This window comes from Pleurodeles waltl, chromosome 2_2 (assembly GCF_031143425.1).
Source record: "Pleurodeles waltl isolate 20211129_DDA chromosome 2_2, aPleWal1.hap1.20221129, whole genome shotgun sequence".
NCBI classification, from domain to species: Eukaryota; Metazoa; Chordata; class Amphibia; order Caudata; family Salamandridae; genus Pleurodeles; species Pleurodeles waltl.
The window spans coordinates 322,318,901-322,343,580 of NC_090439.1; positions in this window are offsets into that span (position 1 = coordinate 322,318,901).

The following is a 24,680-nucleotide window of genomic DNA, read 5'->3' on the forward strand; positions in this document are numbered from 1 at the left end:
ATAATTCATCAGTTGCAAAAGAATATATTTGTGGTACTTTATGTAACTTGCTTGTGTGTTTTGATTATTTTGGTGTGCTCCAGATTAATATGAAATAGTCATTTTATTTATTACTTTTGTAATGTCCAATGTTTACACTTTTTGAGCCGCAGGATTGGTTTCTGTGTAGCACCTTTTTCTTCTTCTTTTCTTAATTAATTATGTACAGGTGGGAACGTGCTGGTTGGTTTATCCACTGCTGCGATATGTGATAGTTTCCTCTATTGAACACCTACAGATGTGCTTTCACCACAAATATTTGAATTCTAAACAAGCATGCATGGCACTTACACAGAAGACATCTTTAACAGCAGCAGAGTAAGAAATAAAGAGAATATGTGGGGCAGATAGCTAGTAGTAGCCAGAACAAACCTTTTGCCTGACTCTCCTGAAGTCATCTGAGATGTTGTCATTCATGTCATGAGTGATGTAATATAAAAGGACATAAGCAGTGCATGGTGGGTCATAAGGTATAGATAGTTCAATAAGCTATATCTGGTAAATTTCAGTGTTTTTTTGCTTTAGAATGATAGAGTTTATATTATTACAAGACCTAAGAATAACGTCACCTTAACCTTTGTTTATTCAATAAATCTCTTAGGATGTTTTAACATGAAGTAAGATATTATTACCATTCCTAAATATAATGTTGATATAACCTTTGTTTTTTCAGTGAAAGTCTAAAGTTGTTCTTATCGAATTATAATGTCTCTTTAACCTTTGTTTTTTCAGTAAATTTCTGGATCATATTCACTCCACTTCCTCACTGAGCATAGCTTTTGAGAGGGTATAGGAGGGGGCCGGGTGTACTCACCCCCTGTGAGTGACCAAAACCCAGCTATGTATGGCCTTTGGCCATGCACTGTGAGGATTGACTACAGGGCCTGGCTTGTCACCAGGCTCTGTGTCCAAGCCCATGTGGGTGGCCAATGCCCAATTGTTGACCTATCCTCCTTGATTGTGCAACTTCCCAGGCACACCTATCCCACATTCTCAATTATTATGGGACCCCCACAAATGCTAGGGAGACAGTGTGCCCCTACCCTGGTCCCTTGTATATTTTTTCATTAACTAACTCAGAACATGGGACCGAGTCCTGAGTCCTGAAACAACAGCCACTATATTTCTGCTGATGTTGCATCCAGCCAATCAGATTTCTCTGCAGTCCTGCAGATGCAGATGGATAAAAAAGCCCTCTTAACCAATCAGAGTGGTGTTCAGATTTCACTATATTTTTACATTTAATTTCTCAGATATGCCTGAACAGATTTACACCAAATCACAAAAAGACATATTTGGAGTAAAGACGTAGCTTTCTGTCAAATTTGGGCCCATATTTAAGAAAAAGTGGCGTATCAGAGCTGATGGACCACTTTTTCTGCGGCTCCTCTTACCGCACCTAACAACACAATGGTTGCACTGTACTCATGATATGGCGCACCATGGCGGTCGTTAGCACAACAGCGTCAATTTTTTCTTGCTATTGTAGTGTTTTGTTACACAAGCATCAAAAAGTTTGTTGCTAGTGTAGCAAAGGGTAAGGAGGCTCATAGGTTTCTATGGGAGTATAATTTTAACACCTGCTCTGAGCAGGCATTAAAAATTACGCCAAAAATGGTGCAGTGAAATCTGTTAAATTTCACTGCACCATTTTTGCTGGCTTCCTAGTACCGGAACGCTCCCTTGCATACATTATGCCTGACGCAGGCATAATATAGCACAAGGATTTACAAAGTGGTGCAATGCATTGCGCCACTTGGTAAATACGGCGTGTGGAAAAAGCTACTATAGTGCTGCCTTAGAGTCAAAAAATGATGCGATCGTGGCGCTGAGGTGGCATTACGGACTCCTAAATATGCCCCTTGGTGTGATTCTGTTTAACAGTTTTTCCATTTTGCTTCCTAAAATCCCTATGGGAAACTGTATTGCCCAAACCTGTTTTGGGACCCCCACTTTTTTTTCTCATTCTCCACCTGATTTAATAGTTTTTCTAAAGTTTTGTGGAGCTTTTTTAATTGGCACCAAAATAATTAGTAATACAACCTCCCCTCTCTTTGTACAGAAATTCTGACCTCACCATAACTACACAGTGGCGACCACCACTGTGTACAATGTGTAGTGTTCTCTGGATAAGGCAAGTCTTATTTTACAGAATACTCTATAGTACCTGTGTGGTAAATATGAGAACTACTGCCTCAAGATGTGTTATTGTGTAAAATCTATAACCGCAAACAAATTGTGGGAAAATAGCCATGACACCGGCTTCCCCAGGTGAGACCTACTGACATTGCCAATGCTTGTTTAAATTGGTACTACCCTATAGTACCATGCACAGTCACACTGTTGCAGTACATAATAACTGTGAGCATAATCCCTTCAATACCATTAAATCACTGTTCTAAAACTTAACCTCCTACACAATTAAAATTATAAAGAATTTTGAATGCTATTTATGTGTGGCCAATACAGTTTAAGAAGATGCTTTAGACTGATGGTATAAAACAGATGAAACACATACATTTTAACATGCAAAAATATTTTTTTTTATTTTAATATAAGGATGCTGCAATTAAGTGGATTTCGTAATTCCCCTTGAGTCGAATGCAAAAGCTTTAATTCAGTATGTTTAATAGTATTTCAGTAGTTCTACTTCACATTTTCATAAATGCAATTCTATGAGATATAGGCATTGGTTCATGCCTATGCCCTCAGTGTCTCCTAAGTGGGGATTTCTCCACTGAGAGTTTGTAAACGTGTGCACACATAGATCTATGTTTTCGGTGCAAAGTTGGGAGTGGCTAATAGGAGAGGCTTGAAAATTGAGATGTTCTACTACAAAGTTGGGAGGAGGAACGGGAACTTTAATGAGTAGAAGGATGAGTAATGGGAACTTTAATGAGGGGCACAGAGTGGGACATGAGAACATAAGAGCACACCTATAAAACACTAAGGGCCTGATTTAGATCTTGGATGATGGGTTACTCTGTGACAAACCTGACGGTTATTCCATCCTCAGTATTACAATTTCCACAGGATATAATGGAATCGTAAAATAGCGTAGGGGATCTCTATCGCGTTTGTGACAGTGTAAACCTGTCCACCAAGATCTAAATCACGCCCTAAGTCAGCTGCAATTCACAAAATTTATATCCAGATCTGCTACAGCCTAAACAGGTTCATATTCACACCAGCCAAGCCTTGGAGGAGGTTACTCACCACAATTCTTTTAAAATATAATTCATAGTTATGCATAACAAACGCAGAGATTTCCACCTATGCTATTTGAAACTATATTTATGCCTAACATACACCTGTAAAGTCACCAGTAGTAACTTTACAGTCATATTTTGCATTGCATCCGTCCACATCCACTACAACATGAGCATGGGGGCAGGGATGACTACTAGCAGGCATGAATTTACCCGAGTTACTAAATTTCATTTAGGCAGACATTTATGCCAAACTGTTTGTGCACAAAGATCTTCACATGTAAAATCATATTTGTGAATTGAGCTTGAAGACTAGTTAGTCTCCTTTCCTCAAAGTTTGGCTGTTGGGTGTTCTTCAGGGAATGATCATCTCACCTTTAATTTTCAACCTATATCTTCAACCACTAACCTGTTTGCTCCCACATTTTAATGTCAAAATATATATATGTACGATACCCAACTTGTATGTAACTTTCTGGAACATACTACTGACAAAATAGAGTTCTTTTTTTGGTAGCCGAGGCAACTCGAGCTCGATGGATGTTAACTTTTTTAGTAAAGCACTGCAACTGGACTCCTAACACTGCTTGCAGTGCATTGCATCTTGCGTTCTCTGCTTGTGGTGACCATGCTTTAAAATTGGCTTTAAACACATTTTAAAATAGTTGCCCTTGCCTGTGCATGAGCCATTAGTGAATAGGCTTTCGACTTTTCAAAAAATGGCCGCCTTTGCGTGCAGATGTCCATGCAAGGGCACCCATCTTTGAATGCTTTTGTTAAATGTTATTACAAAAACATAAAAAAATGTGGGCCTGTGCTTGCACCTGCCTGCGCACAAATGGGAGGCCATTTTGAATGTTTTTGTAAAACTTGATCACAAAGGTATTTAACATTCAAAGATGGCCACCCATGTACTTGCAAATCTGTGCACCATGGGCAGCCATTTTTTGATGGCAAAACCAAGTGGCTCGCAGCCAATTACAGACATTTGTGCTTTGCCAATGGTTGAGAACTGTCACTTATACCTTTGTTCAAAATTTAATTGATTATGGTATTTCTGTGCCTACCCAAAAAGTGAATCCCGGGGTTTCATAAAATGCAAATTCTACTATTGAAGGCATTTGAAAACCTATACAGTTCAATCTGGCCCCTTGCCCAGTAAAGAATCATATTAAAACTAGTTTATATCATGCATAAAATCTGCTATGGTGAGGGCATTGCATTTCTGGATTATAAATTTGATAACTTCTCTTCTCATCGCACAGTTAGATCCTGTGGACAGTTAAAGCTTGTAATTCCACAAACTAGGTATAGCAAGCATTGGGAAAGCCAATAGATTTGTCCTTTTCAAGCATGCAATTTTTATTTTTGTAAACACAGAGAATATGTGTGAGGAAATATGGATTAATTATATGGCGTGGTTGTGTGACCCCCACTAAATAGTAATGGTACAAATCCATATTAGATCAAGTCAAGTTTGTTTGTAAAACCTTAGCTCATTCCTAGGTAGCTGTGGCTCAGAGCAGTCAGGCTCTATCAAAGGAACACATTCAAACCATTAAGAAGATTCAAAACGGTTGAATAAGGAGAAAATACAAAACAAAACAAATCTGCATCAATTTATAAAAACAGGTAGTATTTGTATGTTTAGTCACCTCAAGGCAAAAATTCCCCGGAGGTTCCAGAGGTTTGAATTTTCAAAGATGTAATAAATCACTGTTTTTCACTAAATGCAATAAATCTTTGTAATCTACCAGAATTACAATTTAGGGTTAGTCACAATAAGCAAATTCAAAACACCTATATAGGTCCTCTTGGGGGTGTCAACTCCAATGGGGAGCCAGTCACAAGGACCAGTCAGGTGCAACGGGACAGTTACCTGTCGGTTTTATTAGACTCCAGTCCAGTTCTGAACTCCATGGGCAAACCACAATTGAAGCCAATAGAATGGTTCTGAATCAAGGGATACAGAATGCTGAAGATGCTCAAGTATGCTGAGGATCCTTAAGCTTATAGGTTACTTTGGCCACAGGGGTCAGTCTCCCATAAAGTGCCAATGTCGTCCAGCACATGACCAGTTCCCACTGGTCTGCTGGTCCCCAGTTAGAGTAAAACCACCAGTTTTCTTTAGTTGTCAGTTGCTTCCTTGCTGGGTGACCAAATAGCACCTTGATGACTCTTCTTGGTACAACAGACTTGAGTGCAAGTTTTGAGGGTTAGGACTCAGTCTCCCAGGTAGCTTGGCATCCAGCGACTGGCAGGCTTTCTGGCATTGGTCTGTCAAGAGTGCAGGCTTCTCAGCTTTTAGGACCCTGTGGTTGTAACAGGGAGTCAGCTAATTGACTCTTGGAGATACCTCCTCTGCCTGGGACTCATGGGCAACTTTTCCATGAGCTGGGCACCACATGGACAGGACTTAATTTGCTAGTCCACGAGTCCAGCTGCTGCAGTCCAGTCTTTTGTGCAGCCTCTCTTTTCTGGGTCCAGAGGTTTGGGTGCCAGAAATGACATATTTATGCTCACTACAAGCCTAGAGGGATGTGGAGACTAACTAGTAAATGGGATAGCAGATTCCCTCCCACTTGATGGATTCCTGTGAAATGTGACATCTCTTTAGCAAAGAATTCACTATTCTGCCCACTTCTGACATGGCAGAACCATTCTACCTGTGTTTTAAGCCCCATAGCCCAACCCAGAGGTGTGGATTGGTTGCTACACTTCCTTTTCAAAAACAGTTTGACAACAGCTTCTCCCACTTTTCCAAAAATGCTAGCCTGTTTGCCCAAATAAAAGAGCAGCCTTCTCCTAGTGTGACTACCATTTGCCCTTCAAAAAGTGGCTTCCCTTTTGAAGGTCGCATTTAGGGTGCACATCCACTTGGTCACACCTAATCCCTATGCAAGCCCTTTGTTCCTCTTCCATAGAGTCGTTCTCACCTCACCCCAGGAGAGCAACGGGCTGTCTCAAGGACAGCAACTTGTGTGCATCCGTAAAACTACTACTAGAAACTTTGAGCAACAAAGTGGAAGCCTTCTAAAGTTGCCATTTGTAAAATAGTTACATCAAACTCGACTTGAGCCACAAGTTGGGTGTAAAGCAATGAATATTCTGATACCTTGAAGTACAAAAGTTAGTAGTCAAGTCACACAAGCTTTATTCGGTCTGAATAACCATCAAAGCAATAACTTACAGCAATAAGATCATGATCTATACATAATAAATATATAACAACAAAATTAAAAAGTAGGTAATAAGGATAAGATAAAAATACTATAAAATGAGGGATCTGCAAGTCTACAAAGAGAAAAAATTAAAATAAATCTTCACATATGTATCCCGTCCTATAAGTAAGGGGGAAGTGTCAAAGTTCCTTTTGTTGGCTGCTTTTAACTTCCTCATCGGTAATTTATAAAAAATTAAATGAATAAAACAATTGGGTAGAATAAGGTAAAATCAGGGATCAATTAATATCAAGTCACTATGATCCTTTTTTTTTAAAGTATGTACGTATATGCCAAGTGGACGCAAGGAACTTGCTGACCGCACAGGTTAGGAGAGAGGAGCAATCTCTCAACATCAGCCTGAGGGCATCTCTACACATTCTCAACCCCATGTTTCTACAAGCGGGACAAAGTCATTTCCGCCGGGCAATGCCATAGGCAGGACAAATAAACATAAAATGCACTACAGTTTCCACAGAACCAATACAGCAGGGGCATTTATCGAGTAGCAGGGTGGAGCTCCATGAACTAGAAAAGGACTTCAGAGGGAGGCATCCATACCTAAATCGAACATACAAACTTTTACTTAGTTGATCAGTAATTAAGTCCAGGAAGGGTTTGAAGCGGGGGAACCACTTATAATCGAGGAAAAGAGACGTCAACCTACCATGTGAAGTACAGAGCAGATATTTTTCCCTAACATGGGACCAATAAACAGATTTCAGGTGGTCCTTGTGAGCCCTCCTTAAATTATTGGGCTGGCTCCAAAAGCGACTGAGTCCCAAGGTATGGAACCATTCTGAAATGTGCTTGAACTAAGGGATAGAAAGTACGTTTGGTCTATACAATAAGTCTTGCAAAGATTCCTTGTAAGTGACTAATTCAGGGATAGTCCAGATACGAACCCAAAAAATTAAGGGCCATATTTATACTTTTTGACGCAAAACTGCGGTAACGCAGTTTTGCGTCAAAAAAATTTGCGCCGGCTAACGCCATTCTGAAGCACCATGCGGGCACCGTATTTATTCAATGACGTACACCAGGCAGCGCCGGCGTAGGGGAATATGGAGCTTGGGCGCCGAAAAATGGGGCAAGTCAGGCTGAGGCAAATTTTTCACCTTAACCCAATACAGTTTAAGAAGATGCTTTAGACTGATGGTATAAAACAGATGAAACACATACATTTTAACATGCAAAAATATATTTTTTTATTTTAATATAAGGATGCTGCAATTAAGTGGATTTCGTAATTCCCCTTGAGTTGAATGCAAAAGCTTTAATTCAGTATGTTTAATAGTATTTCAGTAGTTCTACTTCACATTTTCATAAATGCAATTCTATGAGATATAGGCATTGGTTCATGCCTATGCCCTCAGTGTCTCCTAAGTGGGGATTTCTCCACTGAGAGTTTGTAAACGTGTGCACACGTAGATCTATGTTTTCGGTGCAAAGTTGGGAGTGGCTAATAGGAGAGGCTTGAAAATTGAGATGTTCTACTACAAAGTTGGGAGGAGGAACGGGAACTTTAATGAGTAGAAGGATGAGTAATGGGAACTTTAATGAGGGGCACAGAGTGGGACATGAGAACATAAGAGCACACCTATAAAACACTAAGGGCCTGATTTAGATCTTGGATGATGGGTTACTCTGTGACAAACCTGACGGTTATTCCATCCTCTGTATTACAATTTCCATAGGATATAATGGAATCGTAAAATAGCGTAGGGGATCTCTATCGCGTTTGTGACAGTGTAAACCTGTCCACCAAGATCTAAATCACACCCTAAGTCAGCTGCAATTCACAAAATTTATATCCAGATCTGCTACAGCCTAAACAGGTTCATATTCACACCAGCCAAGCCTTGGAGGAGGTTACTCACCACAATTTTTTAAAAATATAATTCATAGTTATGCATAACAAACGCAGAGATTTCCACCTATGCTATTTGAAACTATATTTATGCCTAACATACACCTGTAAAGTCACCAGTAGTAACTTTACAGTCATATTTTGCATTGCATCCGTGCACATCCACTACAACATGAGCATGGGGGCAGGGATGACTACTAGCAGGCATGAATTTAACCGAGTTACTAAATTTCATTTAGGCAGACATTTATGCCAAACTGTTTGTGCACAAAGATCTTCACATGTAAAATCATATTTGTGAATTGAGCTTGAAGACTAGTTAGTCTCCTTTCCTCAAAGTTTGGCTGTTGGGTGTTCTTCAGGGAATGATCATCTCACCTTTAATTTTCAACCTATATCTTCAACCACTAACCTGTTTGCTCCCACATTTTAATGTCAAAATATATATATGTACGATACCCAACTTGTATGTAACTTTCTGGAACATACTACTGACAAAATAGAGTTCTTTTTTTGGTAGCCGAGGCAACTCGAGCTCGATGGATGTTAACTTTTTTAGTAAAGCACTGCAACTGGACTCCTAACACTGCTTGCAGTGCATTGCATCTTGCGTTCTCTGCTTGTGGTGACCATGCTTTAAAATTGGCTTTAAACACATTTTAAAATAGTTGCCCTTGCCTGTGCATGAGCCATTAGTGAATAGGCTTTCGACTTTTCAAAAAATGGCCACCTTTGCGTGCAGATGTCCATGCAAGGGCACCCATCTTTGAATGCTTTTGTTAAATGTTATTACAAAAACATTAAAAAATGTGGGCCTGTGCTTGCACCTGCCTGCGCACAAATGGGAGGCCATTTTGAATGTTTTTGTAAAACTTGATCACAAAGGTATTTAACATTCAAAGATGGCCACCCATGTACTTGCAAATCTGTGCACCATGGGCAGCCATTTTTTGATGGCAAAACCAAGTGGCTCGCAGCCAATTACAGACATTTGTGCTTTGCCAATGGTTGAGAACTGTCACTTATACCTTTGTTCAAAATTTAATTGATTATGGTATTTCTGTGCCTACCCAAAAAGTGCATCCCGGGGTTTCATAAAATGCAAATTCTACTATTGAAGGCATTTGAAAACCTATACAGTTCAATCTGGCCCCTTGCCCAGTAAAGAATCATATTAAAACCAGTTTATATGATGCATAAAATCTGCTATGGTGAGGGCATTGCATTTCTGGATTATAAATTTGATAACTTCTCTTCTCATCGCACAGTTAGATCCTGTGGACAGTTAAAGCTTGTAATTCCACAAACTAGGTATAGCAAGCATTGGGAAAGCCAATAGATTTGTCCTTTTCAAGCATGCAATTTTTATTTTTGTAAACACAGAGAATATGTGTGAGGAAATATGGATTAATTATATGGCGTGGTTGTGTGACCCCCACTAAATAGTAATGGTACAAATCCATATTAGATCAAGTCAAGTTTGTTTGTAAAACCTTAGCTCATTCCTAGGTAGCTGTGGCTCAGAGCAGTCAGGCTCTATCAAAGGAACACATTCAAACCATTAAGAAGATTCAAAACGGTTGAATAAGGAGAAAATACAAAACAAAACAAATCTGCATCAATTTATAAAAACAGGTAGTATTTGTATGTTTAGTCACCTCAAGGCAAAAATTCCCCGGAGGTTCCAGAGGTTTGAATTTTCAAAGATGTAATAAATCACTGTTTTTCACTAAATGCAATAAATCTTTGTAATCTACCAGAATTACAATTTAGGGTTAATCACAATAAGCAAATTCAAAACACCTATATAGGTCCTCTTGGGGGTGTCAACTCCAATGGGGAGCCAGTCACAAGGACCAGTCAGGTGCAACGGGACAGTTACCTGTCGGTTTTATTAGACTCCAGTCCAGTTCTGAACTCCATGGGCAAACCACAATTGAAGCCAATAGAATGGTTCTGAATCAAGGGATACAGAATGCTGAAGATGCTCAAGTATGCTGAGGATCCTTAAGCTTATAGGTTACTTTGGCCACAGGGGTCAGTCTCCCATAAAGTGCCAATGTCGTCCAGCACATGACCAGTTCCCACTGGTCTGCTGGTCCCCAGTTACAGTAAAACCACCAGTTTTCTTTAGTTGTCAGTTGCTTCCTTGCTGGGTGACCAAATAGCACCTTGATGACTCTTCTTGGTACAACAGACTTGAGTGCAAGTTTTGAGGGTTAGGACTCAGTCTCCCAGGTAGCTTGGCATCCAGCGACTGGCAGGCTTTCTGGCATTGGTCTGTCAAGAGTGCAGGCTTCTCAGCTTTTAGGACCCTGTGGTTGTAACAGGGAGTCAGCTAATTGACTCTTGGAGATACCTCCTCTGTCTGGGACTCATGGGCAACTTTTCCATGAGCTGGGCACCACATGGACAGGACTTAATTTGCTAGTCCACGAGTCCAGCTGCTGCAGTCCAGTCTTTTGTGCAGCCTCTCTTTTCTGGGTCCAGAGGTTTGGGTGCCAGAAATGACATATTTATGCTCACTACAAGCCTAGAGGGATGCGGAGACTAACTAGTAAATGGGATAGCAGATTCCCTCCCACTTGATGGATTCCTGTGAAATGTGACATCTCTTTAGCAAAGAATTCACTATTCTGCCCACTTCCGACATGGCAGAACCATTCTACCTGTGTTTTAAGCCCCATAGCCCAACCCAGAGGTGTGGATTGGTTGCTACACTTCCTTTTCAAAAACAGTTTGACAACAGCTTCTCCCACTTTTCCAAAAATGCTAGCCTGTTTGCCCAAATAAAAGAGCAGCCTTCTCCTAGTGTGACTACCATTTGCCCTTCAAAAAGTGGCTTCCCTTTTGAAGGTCGCATTTAGGGTGCACATCCACTTGGTCACACCTAATCCCTATGCAAGCCCTTTGTTCCTCTTCCATAGAGTCGTTCTCACCTCACCCCAGGAGAGCAACGGGCTGTCTCAAGGACAGCAACTTGTGTGCATCCGTAAAACTACTACTGGAAACTTTGAGCAACAAAGTGGAAGCCTTCTAAAGTTGCCATTTGTAAAATAGTTACATCAAACTCGACTTGAGCCACAAGTTGGGTGTAAAGCAATGAATATTCTGATACCTTGAAGTACAAAAGTTAGTAGTCAAGTCACACAAGCTTTATTCGGTCTGAATAACCATCAAAGCAATAACTTACAGCAATAAGATCATGATCTATACATAATAAATATATAACAACAAAATTAAAAAGTAGGTAATAAGGATAAGATAAAAATACTATAAAATGAGGGATCTGCAAGTCTACAAAGAGAAAAAATTAAAATAAATCTTCACATATGTATCCCGTCCTATAAGTAAGGGGGAAGTGTCAAAGCTCCTTTTGTTGGCTGCTTTTAACTTCCTCATCGGTAATTTATAAAAAATTCAATGAATAAAACAATTGGGTAGAATAAGGTAAAATCAGGGATCAATTAATATCAAGTCACTATGATCCTTTTTTTTTAAAGTATGTACGTATATGCCAAGTGGACGCAAGGAACTTGCTGACCGCACAGGTTAGGAGAGAGGAGCAATCTCTCAACATCAGCCTGAGGGCATCTCTACACATTCTCAACCCCATGTTTCTACAAGCGGGACGCAGCCATTTCCGCCGGGCAATGCCATAGGCAGGACAAATAAACATAAAATGCACTACAGTTTCCACAGAACCAATACAGCAGGGGCATTTATCGAGTAGCAGGGTGGAGCTCCATGAACTAGAAAAGGACTTCAGAGGGAGGCATCCATACCTAAATCGAACATACAAACTTTTACTTAGTTGATCGGTAATTAAGTCCAGGAAGGGTTTGAAGCGGGGGAACCACTTATAATCGAGGAAAAGAGACGTCAACCTACCATGTGAAGTACAGAGCAGATATTTTTCCCTAACATGGGACCAATAAACAGATTTCAGGTGGTCCTTGTGAGCCCTCCTTAAATTATTGGGCTGGCTCCAAAAGCGACTGAGTCCCAAGGTATGGAACCATTCTGAAATGTGCTTGAACTAAGGGATAGAAAGTACGTTTGGTCTATACAATAAGTCTTGCAAAGATTCCTTGTAAGTGACTAATTCAGGGATAGTCCAGATACGAACCCAAAAAATTAAGGGCCATATTTATACTTTTTGACGCAAAACTGCGGTAACGCAGTTTTGCGTCAAAAAAATTTGCGCCGGCTAACGCCATTCTGAAGCACCATGCGGGCACCGTATTTATTCAATGACGTACACCAGGCAGCGCCGGCGTAGGGGAATATGGAGCTTGGGCGCCGAAAAATGGGGCAAGTCAGGCTGAGGCAAATTTTTCACCTTAACCCAATACAGTTTAAGAAGATGCTTTAGACTGATGGTATAAAACAGATGAAACACATACATTTTAACATGCAAAAATATATTTTTTTATTTTAATATAAGGATGCTGCAATTAAGTGGATTTCGTAATTCCCCTTGAGTTGAATGCAAAAGCTTTAATTCAGTATGTTTAATAGTATTTCAGTAGTTCTACTTCACATTTTCATAAATGCAATTCTATGAGATATAGGCATTGGTTCATGCCTATGCCCTCAGTGTCTCCTAAGTGGGGATTTCTCCACTGAGAGTTTGTAAACGTGTGCACACGTAGATCTATGTTTTCGGTGCAAAGTTGGGAGTGGCTAATAGGAGAGGCTTGAAAATTGAGATGTTCTACTACAAAGTTGGGAGGAGGAACGGGAACTTTAATGAGTAGAAGGATGAGTAATGGGAACTTTAATGAGGGGCACAGAGTGGGACATGAGAACATAAGAGCACACCTATAAAACACTAAGGGCCTGATTTAGATCTTGGATGATGGGTTACTCTGTGACAAACCTGACGGTTATTCCATCCTCTGTATTACAATTTCCATAGGATATAATGGAATCGTAAAATAGCGTAGGGGATCTCTATCGCGTTTGTGACAGTGTAAACCTGTCCACCAAGATCTAAATCACGCCCTAAGTCAGCTGCAATTCACAAAATTTATATCCAGATCTGCTACAGCCTAAACAGGTTCATATTCACACCAGCCAAGCCTTGGAGGAGGTTACTCACCACAATTTTTTTAAAATATAATTCATAGTTATGCATAACAAATGCAGAGATTTCCACCTATGCTATTTGAAACTATATTTATGCCTAACATACACCTGTAAAGTCACCAGTAGTAACTTTACAGTCATATTTTGCATTGCATCCGTGCACATCCACTACAACATGAGCATGGGGGCAGGGATGACTACTAGCAGGCATGAATTTAACCGAGTTACTAAATTTCATTTAGGCAGACATTTATGCCAAACTGTTTGTGCACAAAGATCTTCACATGTAAAATCATATTTGTGAATTGAGCTTGAAGACTAGTTAGTCTCCTTTCCTCAAAGTTTGGCTGTTGGGTGTTCTTCAGGGAATGATCATCTCACCTTTAATTTTCAACCTATATCTTCAACCACTAACCTGTTTGCTCCCACATTTTAATGTCAAAATATATATATGTACGATACCCAACTTGTATGTAACTTTCTGGAACATACTACTGACAAAATAGAGTTCTTTTTTTGGTAGCCGAGGCAACTCGAGCTCGATGGATGTTAACTTTTTTAGTAAAGCACTGCAACTGGACTCCTAACACTGCTTGCAGTGCATTGCATCTTGCGTTCTCTGCTTGTGGTGACCATGCTTTAAAATTGGCTTTAAACACATTTTAAAATAGTTGCCCTTGCCTGTGCATGAGCCATTAGTGAATAGGCTTTCGACTTTTCAAAAAATGGCCACCTTTGCGTGCAGATGTCCATGCAAGGGCACCCATCTTTGAATGCTTTTGTTAAATGTTATTACAAAAACATTAAAAAATGTGGGCCTGTGCTTGCACCTGCCTGCGCACAAATGGGAGGCCATTTTGAATGTTTTTGTAAAACTTGATCACAAAGGTATTTAACATTCAAAGATGGCCACCCATGTACTTGCAAATCTGTGCACCATGGGCAGCCATTTTTTGATGGCAAAACCAAGTGGCTCGCAGCCAATTACAGACATTTGTGCTTTGCCAATGGTTGAGAACTGTCACTTATACCTTTGTTCAAAATTTAATTGATTATGGTATTTCTGTGCCTACCCAAAAAGTGCATCCCGGGGTTTCATAAAATGCAAATTCTACTATTGAAGGCATTTGAAAACCTATACAGTTCAATCTGGCCCCTTGCCCAGTAAAGAATCATATTAAAACCAGTTTATATGATGCATAAAATCTGCTATGGTGAGGGCATTGCATTTCTGGATTATAAATTTGATAACTTCTCTTCTCATCGCACAGTTAGATCCTGTGGACAGTTAAAGCTTGTAATTCCACAAACTAGGTATAGCAAGCATTGGGAAAGCCAATAGATTTGTCCTTTTCAAGCATGCAATTTTTATTTTTGTAAACACAGAGAATATGTGTGAGGAAATATGGATTAATTATATGGCGTGGTTGTGTGACCCCCACTAAATAGTAATGGTACAAATCCATATTAGATCAAGTCAAGTTTGTTTGTAAAACCTTAGCTCATTCCTAGGTAGCTGTGGCTCAGAGCAGTCAGGCTCTATCAAAGGAACACATTCAAACCATTAAGAAGATTCAAAACGGTTGAATAAGGAGAAAATACAAAACAAAACAAATCTGCATCAATTTATAAAAACAGGTAGTATTTGTATGTTTAGTCACCTCAAGGCAAAAATTCCCCGGAGGTTCCAGAGGTTTGAATTTTCAAAGATGTAATAAATCACTGTTTTTCACTAAATGCAATAAATCTTTGTAATCTACCAGAATTACAATTTAGGGTTAATCACAATAAGCAAATTCAAAACACCTATATAGGTCCTCTTGGGGGTGTCAACTCCAATGGGGAGCCAGTCACAAGGACCAGTCAGGTGCAACGGGACAGTTACCTGTCGGTTTTATTAGACTCCAGTCCAGTTCTGAACTCCATGGGCAAACCACAATTGAAGCCAATAGAATGGTTCTGAATCAAGGGATACAGAATGCTGAAGATGCTCAAGTATGCTGAGGATCCTTAAGCTTATAGGTTACTTTGGCCACAGGGGTCAGTCTCCCATAAAGTGCCAATGTCGTCCAGCACATGACCAGTTCCCACTGGTCTGCTGGTCCCCAGTTACAGTAAAACCACCAGTTTTCTTTAGTTGTCAGTTGCTTCCTTGCTGGGTGACCAAATAGCACCTTGATGACTCTTCTTGGTACAACAGACTTGAGTGCAAGTTTTGAGGGTTAGGACTCAGTCTCCCAGGTAGCTTGGCATCCAGCGACTGGCAGGCTTTCTGGCATTGGTCTGTCAAGAGTGCAGGCTTCTCAGCTTTTAGGACCCTGTGGTTGTAACAGGGAGTCAGCTAATTGACTCTTGGAGATACCTCCTCTGTCTGGGACTCATGGGCAACTTTTCCATGAGCTGGGCACCACATGGACAGGACTTAATTTGCTAGTCCACGAGTCCAGCTGCTGCAGTCCAGTCTTTTGTGCAGCCTCTCTTTTCTGGGTCCAGAGGTTTGGGTGCCAGAAATGACATATTTATGCTCACTACAAGCCTAGAGGGATGCGGAGACTAACTAGTAAATGGGATAGCAGATTCCCTCCCACTTGATGGATTCCTGTGAAATGTGACATCTCTTTAGCAAAGAATTCACTATTCTGCCCACTTCCGACATGGCAGAACCATTCTACCTGTGTTTTAAGCCCCATAGCCCAACCCAGAGGTGTGGATTGGTTGCTACACTTCCTTTTCAAAAACAGTTTGACAACAGCTTCTCCCACTTTTCCAAAAATGCTAGCCTGTTTGCCCAAATAAAAGAGCAGCCTTCTCCTAGTGTGACTACCATTTGCCCTTCAAAAAGTGGCTTCCCTTTTGAAGGTCGCATTTAGGGTGCACATCCACTTGGTCACACCTAATCCCTATGCAAGCCCTTTGTTCCTCTTCCATAGAGTCGTTCTCACCTCACCCCAGGAGAGCAACGGGCTGTCTCAAGGACAGCAACTTGTGTGCATCCGTAAAACTACTACTGGAAACTTTGAGCAACAAAGTGGAAGCCTTCTAAAGTTGCCATTTGTAAAATAGTTACATCAAACTCGACTTGAGCCACAAGTTGGGTGTAAAGCAATGAATATTCTGATACCTTGAAGTACAAAAGTTAGTAGTCAAGTCACACAAGCTTTATTCGGTCTGAATAACCATCAAAGCAATAACTTACAGCAATAAGATCATGATCTATACATAATAAATATATAACAACAAAATTAAAAAGTAGGTAATAAGGATAAGATAAAAATACTATAAAATGAGGGATCTGCAAGTCTACAAAGAGAAAAAATTAAAATAAATCTTCACATATGTATCCCGTCCTATAAGTAAGGGGGAAGTGTCAAAGCTCCTTTTGTTGGCTGCTTTTAACTTCCTCATCGGTAATTTATAAAAAATTCAATGAATAAAACAATTGGGTAGAATAAGGTAAAATCAGGGATCAATTAATATCAAGTCACTATGATCCTTTTTTTTTAAAGTATGTACGTATATGCCAAGTGGACGCAAGGAACTTGCTGACCGCACAGGTTAGGAGAGAGGAGCAATCTCTCAACATCAGCCTGAGGGCATCTCTACACATTCTCAACCCCATGTTTCTACAAGCGGGACGCAGCCATTTCCGCCGGGCAATGCCATAGGCAGGACAAATAAACATAAAATGCACTACAGTTTCCACAGAACCAATACAGCAGGGGCATTTATCGAGTAGCAGGGTGGAGCTCCATGAACTAGAAAAGGACTTCAGAGGGAGGCATCCATACCTAAATCGAACATACAAACTTTTACTTAGTTGATCGGTAATTAAGTCCAGGAAGGGTTTGAAGCGGGGGAACCACTTATAATCGAGGAAAAGAGACGTCAACCTACCATGTGAAGTACAGAGCAGATATTTTTCCCTAACATGGGACCAATAAACAGATTTCAGGTGGTCCTTGTGAGCCCTCCTTAAATTATTGGGCTGGCTCCAAAAGCGACTGAGTCCCAAGGTATGGAACCATTCTGAAATGTGCTTGAACTAAGGGATAGAAAGTACGTTTGGTCTATACAATAAGTCTTGCAAAGATTCCTTGTAAGTGACTAATTCAGGGATAGTCCAGATACGAACCCAAAAAATTAAGGGCCATATTTATACTTTTTGACGCAAAACTGCGGTAACGCAGTTTTGCGTCAAAAAAATTTGCGCCGGCTAACGCCATTCTGAAGCACCATGCGGGCACCGTATTTATTCAATGACGTACACCAGGCAGCGCCGGCGTAGGGGAATATGGAGCTTGGGCGCCGAAAAATGGGGCAAGTCAGGCTGAGGCAAATTTTTCACCTTAACCCAATACAGTTTAAGAAGATGCTTTAGACTGATGGTATAAAACAGATGAAACACATACATTTTAACATGCAAAAATATATTTTTTTATTTTAATATAAGGATGCTGCAATTAAGTGGATTTCGTAATTCCCCTTGAGTTGAATGCAAAAGCTTTAATTCAGTATGTTTAATAGTATTTCAGTAGTTCTACTTCACATTTTCATAAATGCAATTCTATGAGATATAGGCATTGGTTCATGCCTATGCCCTCAGTGTCTCCTAAGTGGGGATTTCTCCACTGAGAGTTTGTAAACGTGTGCACACGTAGATCTATGTTTTCGGTGCAAAGTTGGGAGTGGCTAATAGGAGAGGCTTGAAAATTGAGATGTTCTACTACAAAGTTGGGAGGAGGAACGGGAACTTTAATGAGTAGAAGGATGAGTAATGGGAACTTTAATGAGGGGCACAGAGTGGGACATGAGAACATAAGAGCACACCTATAAAACACTAAGGGCCTGATTTAGATCTTGGATGATGGGTTACTCTGTGACAAACCTGACGGTTATTCCATCCTCTGTATTACAATTTCCATAGGATATAATGGAATCGTAAAATAGCGTAGGGGATCTCTATCGCGTTTGTGACAGTGTAAACCTGTCCACCAAGATCTAAATCACGCCCTAAGTCAGCTGCAATTCACAAAATTTATATCCAGATCTGCTACAGCCTAAACAGGTTCATATTCACACCAGCCAAGCCTTGGAGGAGGTTACTCACCACAATTTTTTTAAAATATAATTCATAGTTATGCATAACAAATGCAGAGATTTCCACCTATGCTATTTGAAACTATATTTATGCCTAACATACACCTGTAAAGTCACCAGTAGTAACTTTACAGTCATATTTTGCATTGCATCCGTGCACATCCACTACAACATGAGCATGGGGGCAGGGATGACTACTAGCAGGCATGAATTTAACCGAGTTACTAAATTTCATTTAGGCAGACATTTATGCCAAACTGTTTGTGCACAAAGATCTTCACATGTAAAATCATATTTGTGAATTGAGCTTGAAGACTAGTTAGTCTCCTTTCCTCAAAGTTTGGCTGTTGGGTGTTCTTCAGGGAATGATCATCTCACCTTTAATTTTCAACCTATATCTTCAACCACTAACCTGTTTGCTCCCACATTTTAATGTCAAAATATATATATGTACGATACCCAACTTGTATGTAACTTTCTGGAACATACTACTGACAAAATAGAGTTCTTTTTTTGGTAGCCGAGGCAACTCGAGCTCGATGGATGTTAACTTTTTTAGTAAAGCACTGCAACTGGACTCCTAACACTGCTTGCAGTGCATTGCATCTTGCGTTCTCTGCTTGTGGTGACCATGCTTTAAAATTGGCTTTAAACACATTTTAAAATAGTTGCCCTTGCCTGTGCATGAGCCATTAGTGAATAGGCTTTCGACTTTTCAAAAAATGGCCACCTTTGCGTGCAGATGTCCATGCAAGGGCACCCATCTTTGAATGCTTTTGTTAAATGTTATTACAAAAACATTAAAAAATGTGGGCCTGTGCTTGCACCTGCCTGCGCACAAATGGGAGGCCATTTTGAATGTTTTTGTAAAACTTGATCACAAAGGTATTTAACATTCAAAGATGGCCACCCATGTACTTGCAAATCTGTGCACCATGGGCAGCCATTTTTTGATGGCAAAACCAAGTGGCTCGCAGCCAATTACAGACATTTGTGCTTTGCCAATGGTTGAGAACTGTCACTTATACCTTTGTTCAAAATTTAATTGATTATGGTATTTCTGTGCCTACCCAAAAAGTGCATCCCGGGGTTTCATAAAATGCAAATTCTACTATTGAAGGCATTTGAAAACCTATACAGTTCAATCTGGCCCCTTGCCCAGTAAAGAATCATATTAAAACCAGTTTATATGATGCATAAAATCTGCTATGGTGAGGGCATTGCATTTCTGGATTATAAATTTGATAACTTCTCTTCTCATCGCACAGTTAGATCCTGTGGACAGTTAAAGCTTGTAATTCCACAAACTAGGTATAGCAAGCATTGGGAAAGCCAATAGATTTGTCCTTTTCAAGCATGCAATTTTTATTTTTGTAAACACAGAGAATATGTGTGAGGAAATATGGATTAATTATATGGCGTGGTTGTGTGACCCCCACTAAATAGTAATGGTACAAATCCATATTAGATCAAGTCAAGTTTGTTTGTAAAACCTTAGCTCATTCCTAGGTAGCTGTGGCTCAGAGCAGTCAGGCTCTATCAAAGGAACACATTCAAACCATTAAGAAGATTCAAAACGGTTGAATAAGGAGAAAATACAAAACAAAACAAATCTGCATCAATTTATAAAAACAGGTAGTATTTGTATGTTTAGTCACCTCAAGGCAAAAATTCCCCGGAGGTTCCAGAGGTTTGAATTTTCAAAGATGTAATAAATCACTGTTTTTCACTAAATGCAATAAATCTTTGTAATCTACCAGAATTACAATTTAGGGTTAATCACAATAAGCAAATTCAAAACACCTATATAGGTCCTCTTGGGGGTGTCAACTCCAATGGGGAGCCAGTCACAAGGACCAGTCAGGTGCAACGGGACAGTTACCTGTCGGTTTTATTAGACTCCAGTCCAGTTCTGAACTCCATGGGCAAACCACAATTGAAGCCAATAGAATGGTTCTGAATCAAGGGATACAGAATGCTGAAGATGCTCAAGTATGCTGAGGATCCTTAAGCTTATAGGTTACTTTGGCCACAGGGGTCAGTCTCCCATAAAGTGCCAATGTCGTCCAGCACATGACCAGTTCCCACTGGTCTGCTGGTCCCCAGTTACAGTAAAACCACCAGTTTTCTTTAGTTGTCAGTTGCTTCCTTGCTGGGTGACCAAATAGCACCTTGATGACTCTTCTTGGTACAACAGACTTGAGTGCAAGTTTTGAGGGTTAGGACTCAGTCTCCCAGGTAGCTTGGCATCCAGCGACTGGCAGGCTTTCTGGCATTGGTCTGTCAAGAGTGCAGGCTTCTCAGCTTTTAGGACCCTGTGGTTGTAACAGGGAGTCAGCTAATTGACTCTTGGAGATACCTCCTCTGTCTGGGACTCATGGGCAACTTTTCCATGAGCTGGGCACCACATGGACAGGACTTAATTTGCTAGTCCACGAGTCCAGCTGCTGCAGTCCAGTCTTTTGTGCAGCCTCTCTTTTCTGGGTCCAGAGGTTTGGGTGCCAGAAATGACATATTTATGCTCACTACAAGCCTAGAGGGATGCGGAGACTAACTAGTAAATGGGATAGCAGATTCCCTCCCACTTGATGGATTCCTGTGAAATGTGACATCTCTTTAGCAAAGAATTCACTATTCTGCCCACTTCCGACATGGCAGAACCATTCTACCTGTGTTTTAAGCCCCATAGCCCAACCCAGAGGTGTGGATTGGTTGCTACACTTCCTTTTCAAAAACAGTTTGACAACAGCTTCTCCCACTTTTCCAAAAATGCTAGCCTGTTTGCCCAAATAAAAGAGCAGCCTTCTCCTAGTGTGACTACCATTTGCCCTTCAAAAAGTGGCTTCCCTTTTGAAGGTCGCATTTAGGGTGCACATCCACTTGGTCACACCTAATCCCTATGCAAGCCCTTTGTTCCTCTTCCATAGAGTCGTTCTCACCTCACCCCAGGAGAGCAACGGGCTGTCTCAAGGACAGCAACTTGTGTGCATCCGTAAAACTACTACTGGAAACTTTGAGCAACAAAGTGGAAGCCTTCTAAAGTTGCCATTTGTAAAATAGTTACATCAAACTCGACTTGAGCCACAAGTTGGGTGTAAAGCAATGAATATTCTGATACCTTGAAGTACAAAAGTTAGTAGTCAAGTCACACAAGCTTTATTCGGTCTGAATAACCATCAAAGCAATAACTTACAGCAATAAGATCATGATCTATACATAATAAATATATAACAACAAAATTAAAAAGTAGGTAATAAGGATAAGATAAAAATACTATAAAATGAGGGATCTGCAAGTCTACAAAGAGAAAAAATTAAAATAAATCTTCACATATGTATCCCGTCCTATAAGTAAGGGGGAAGTGTCAAAGCTCCTTTTGTTGGCTGCTTTTAACTTCCTCATCGGTAATTTATAAAAAATTCAATGAATAAAACAATTGGGTAGAATAAGGTAAAATCAGGGATCAATTAATATCAAGTCACTATGATCCTTTTTTTTTAAAGTATGTACGTATATGCCAAGTGGACGCAAGGAACTTGCTGACCGCACAGGTTAGGAGAGAGGAGCAATCTCTCAACATCAGCCTGAGGGCATCTCTACACATTCTCAACCCCATGTTTCTACAAGCGGGACGCAGCCATTTCCGCCGGGCAATGCCATAGGCAGGACAAATAAACATAAAATGCACTACAGTTTCCACAGAACCAATACAGCAGGGGCATTTATCGAGTAGCAGGGTGGAGCTCCATGAACTAGAAAAGGACTTCAGAGGGAGGCATCCATACCTAAATCGAACATACAAACTTTTACTTAGTTGATCGGTAATTAAGTCCAGGAAGGGTTTGAAGCGGGGGAACCACTTATAATCGAGGAAAAGAGACGTCAACCTACCATGTGAAGTACAGAGCAGATATTTTTCCCTAACATGGGACCAATAAACAGATTTCAGGTGGTCCTTGTGAGCCCTCCTTAAATTATTGGGCTGGCTCCAAAAGCGACTGAGTCCCAAGGTATGGAACCATTCTGAAATGTGCTTCAACTAAGGGATAGAAAGTACGTTTGGTCTATCCAATAAGTCTTGCAAAGATTCCTTGTAAGTGACTAATTCAGGGATAGTCCAGATACGAACCCAAAAAATTAAGGGCCATATTTATACTTTTTGACGCAAAACTGCGCTAACGCAGTTTTGCGTCAAAAAAATTAGCGCCGGCTAACGCCATTCTGAAGCGCCATGCGGGCACCGTATTTATTCAATGACGTACACCAGGTAGCGCCGGCGTAGGGGAATATGGAGCTTGGGCGCCAAAAAATGGGGCAAGTCAGGCTGAGGCAAATTTTTCACCTCAACCCGATTTGCACCATTTTTTCCGACTCCCAACCCCCATTGAAATGACTCCTGTCTTAGCAAAGACAGGAGTCATGCCCCCTTGCCCAATGGCCATGCCCAGGGGACTTCTATCCCCTGGGCATGGTCATTGGGCATGGTGGCATGTAGGGGGGCACAAATCAGGCCCCCCTATGCACAAAAAAATAAAAATAAAATACTTACCTGAACTTACCTTAATGTCCCTGGGATGGGACCCTCCATCCTTGGGTGTCCTCCTGGGGTGGGCAAGGGTGGCAGGGGGTGTCCCTGGGGGCATGGGAGGGCACCTCTGGGCTCCTTCCGAGCCCACAGGTCCCTTAACGCCTGCCTTGTCCAGGCGCTAAAAAACGGCGCAAAAGCGGCTGGACGTCATTTTTTTTGACCCGCCCACTCCCGGGTGTGAATTTTGCCCGGGAGTGTAAATACGGCGCACATGCCTCAGAGTCATTTTTTTAGACGGGAACGCCTACCTTGCATATCATTAACGTAAAGTAGGTGTCCACGCTAAAAAATTACGCAAACTCCATGGACTTTGGCGCTAGACGCGTCTAACGCCAAAGTATAAATATGGAGTTAGTTTTGCGTCGGAATTGCGTAAAAAAAAACGACGCAATTCCGGCGCAAACAGAGTATAAATATGCCCCTAAAGGCCTTAAAGCTATTACATAAGAAATACGAGGGAACCCTAGATCCAAAAACACTGGAACCAGGGGCGTACTACGAGGGCATGCCAAGAGTGATCTTGCAAAATTATTTTCCCCCACAGATAACTTGCTAGATTTAGAGCAACCCCAGACCTCAGCACCGTAGACCGTGGCACTCTGAGCCTTGGCTAGATAAATTTTAAAAACTGGGGAAACAACTTTCTCAATATTAGACATTTGAAAACGCATGATTGCCCCTGACCTATGTGCTAAGAGGGCTGAGCTTTTCCCTACCTGGGCCTGCCAGTTCATATCGTTGCTGATTCTCACCCCTAAATAATCAATAGAGCATACCTTGCTCAAGGGAACCTCATTATACAGAATGTTACATCGTTTTGAGCTACCAGGACCAAAGATCATAAGTTTTGTTTTACTAGAATTAAGTTCCAATCCATGATCTGCACAAAACACACTAAGCCTATCCAGGAGGACCTGAAGGGCCATAGGTGTTTTAGAGATCAAGAGGGAGTCATCAGCAAATAAGAGAATTGGAACTTTTGAATTATTCAAGGAAGGGGCATCGTTTTGACTGTCAGTTGCAACTTACACTACTTCATTGATAAACAACGAGAAGAGAGTAGGTGCCAGGACACAGCCCTGGCGTACTCCCCGCCTGATATTAATACGATCAGTAAGTTCCCCCTGACTGCCCCATCTTACTCGAGCATAGGTGTTCTTGTGTAATCTTTGGATTAGATGCACCAAGTTCATCGGGACGCCAATTTTCTTTAGGACTTCCCACAATTTCTGCCTTGGAACAAGATCGAACGCGGACTTAAGGTCAACAAAAGCAACATACAAGTTTTGTTTGGCCAAGGTAGCGTATTTCCAAAGTAACAAAAAAATCTAAAAACTTGGTCCATTGTGCTAATATTTTAACGAAACCCAGCCTGAAGGGGAGATAGAACCTGGTTAGCTTGGACCCAGTCCATTAGCCTATCTAGGACTTGCTTAGAAAAAATCTTTTGAAGATTATCAATGAGGCTAATTGGGCGGTAATTGGCTGGCAGTCCCACATTTCCTTTTTTGTGGATAGGGATAATTTTGGCTCAGAGTCCGGAATGGGGCTACCTGCTGCAATGG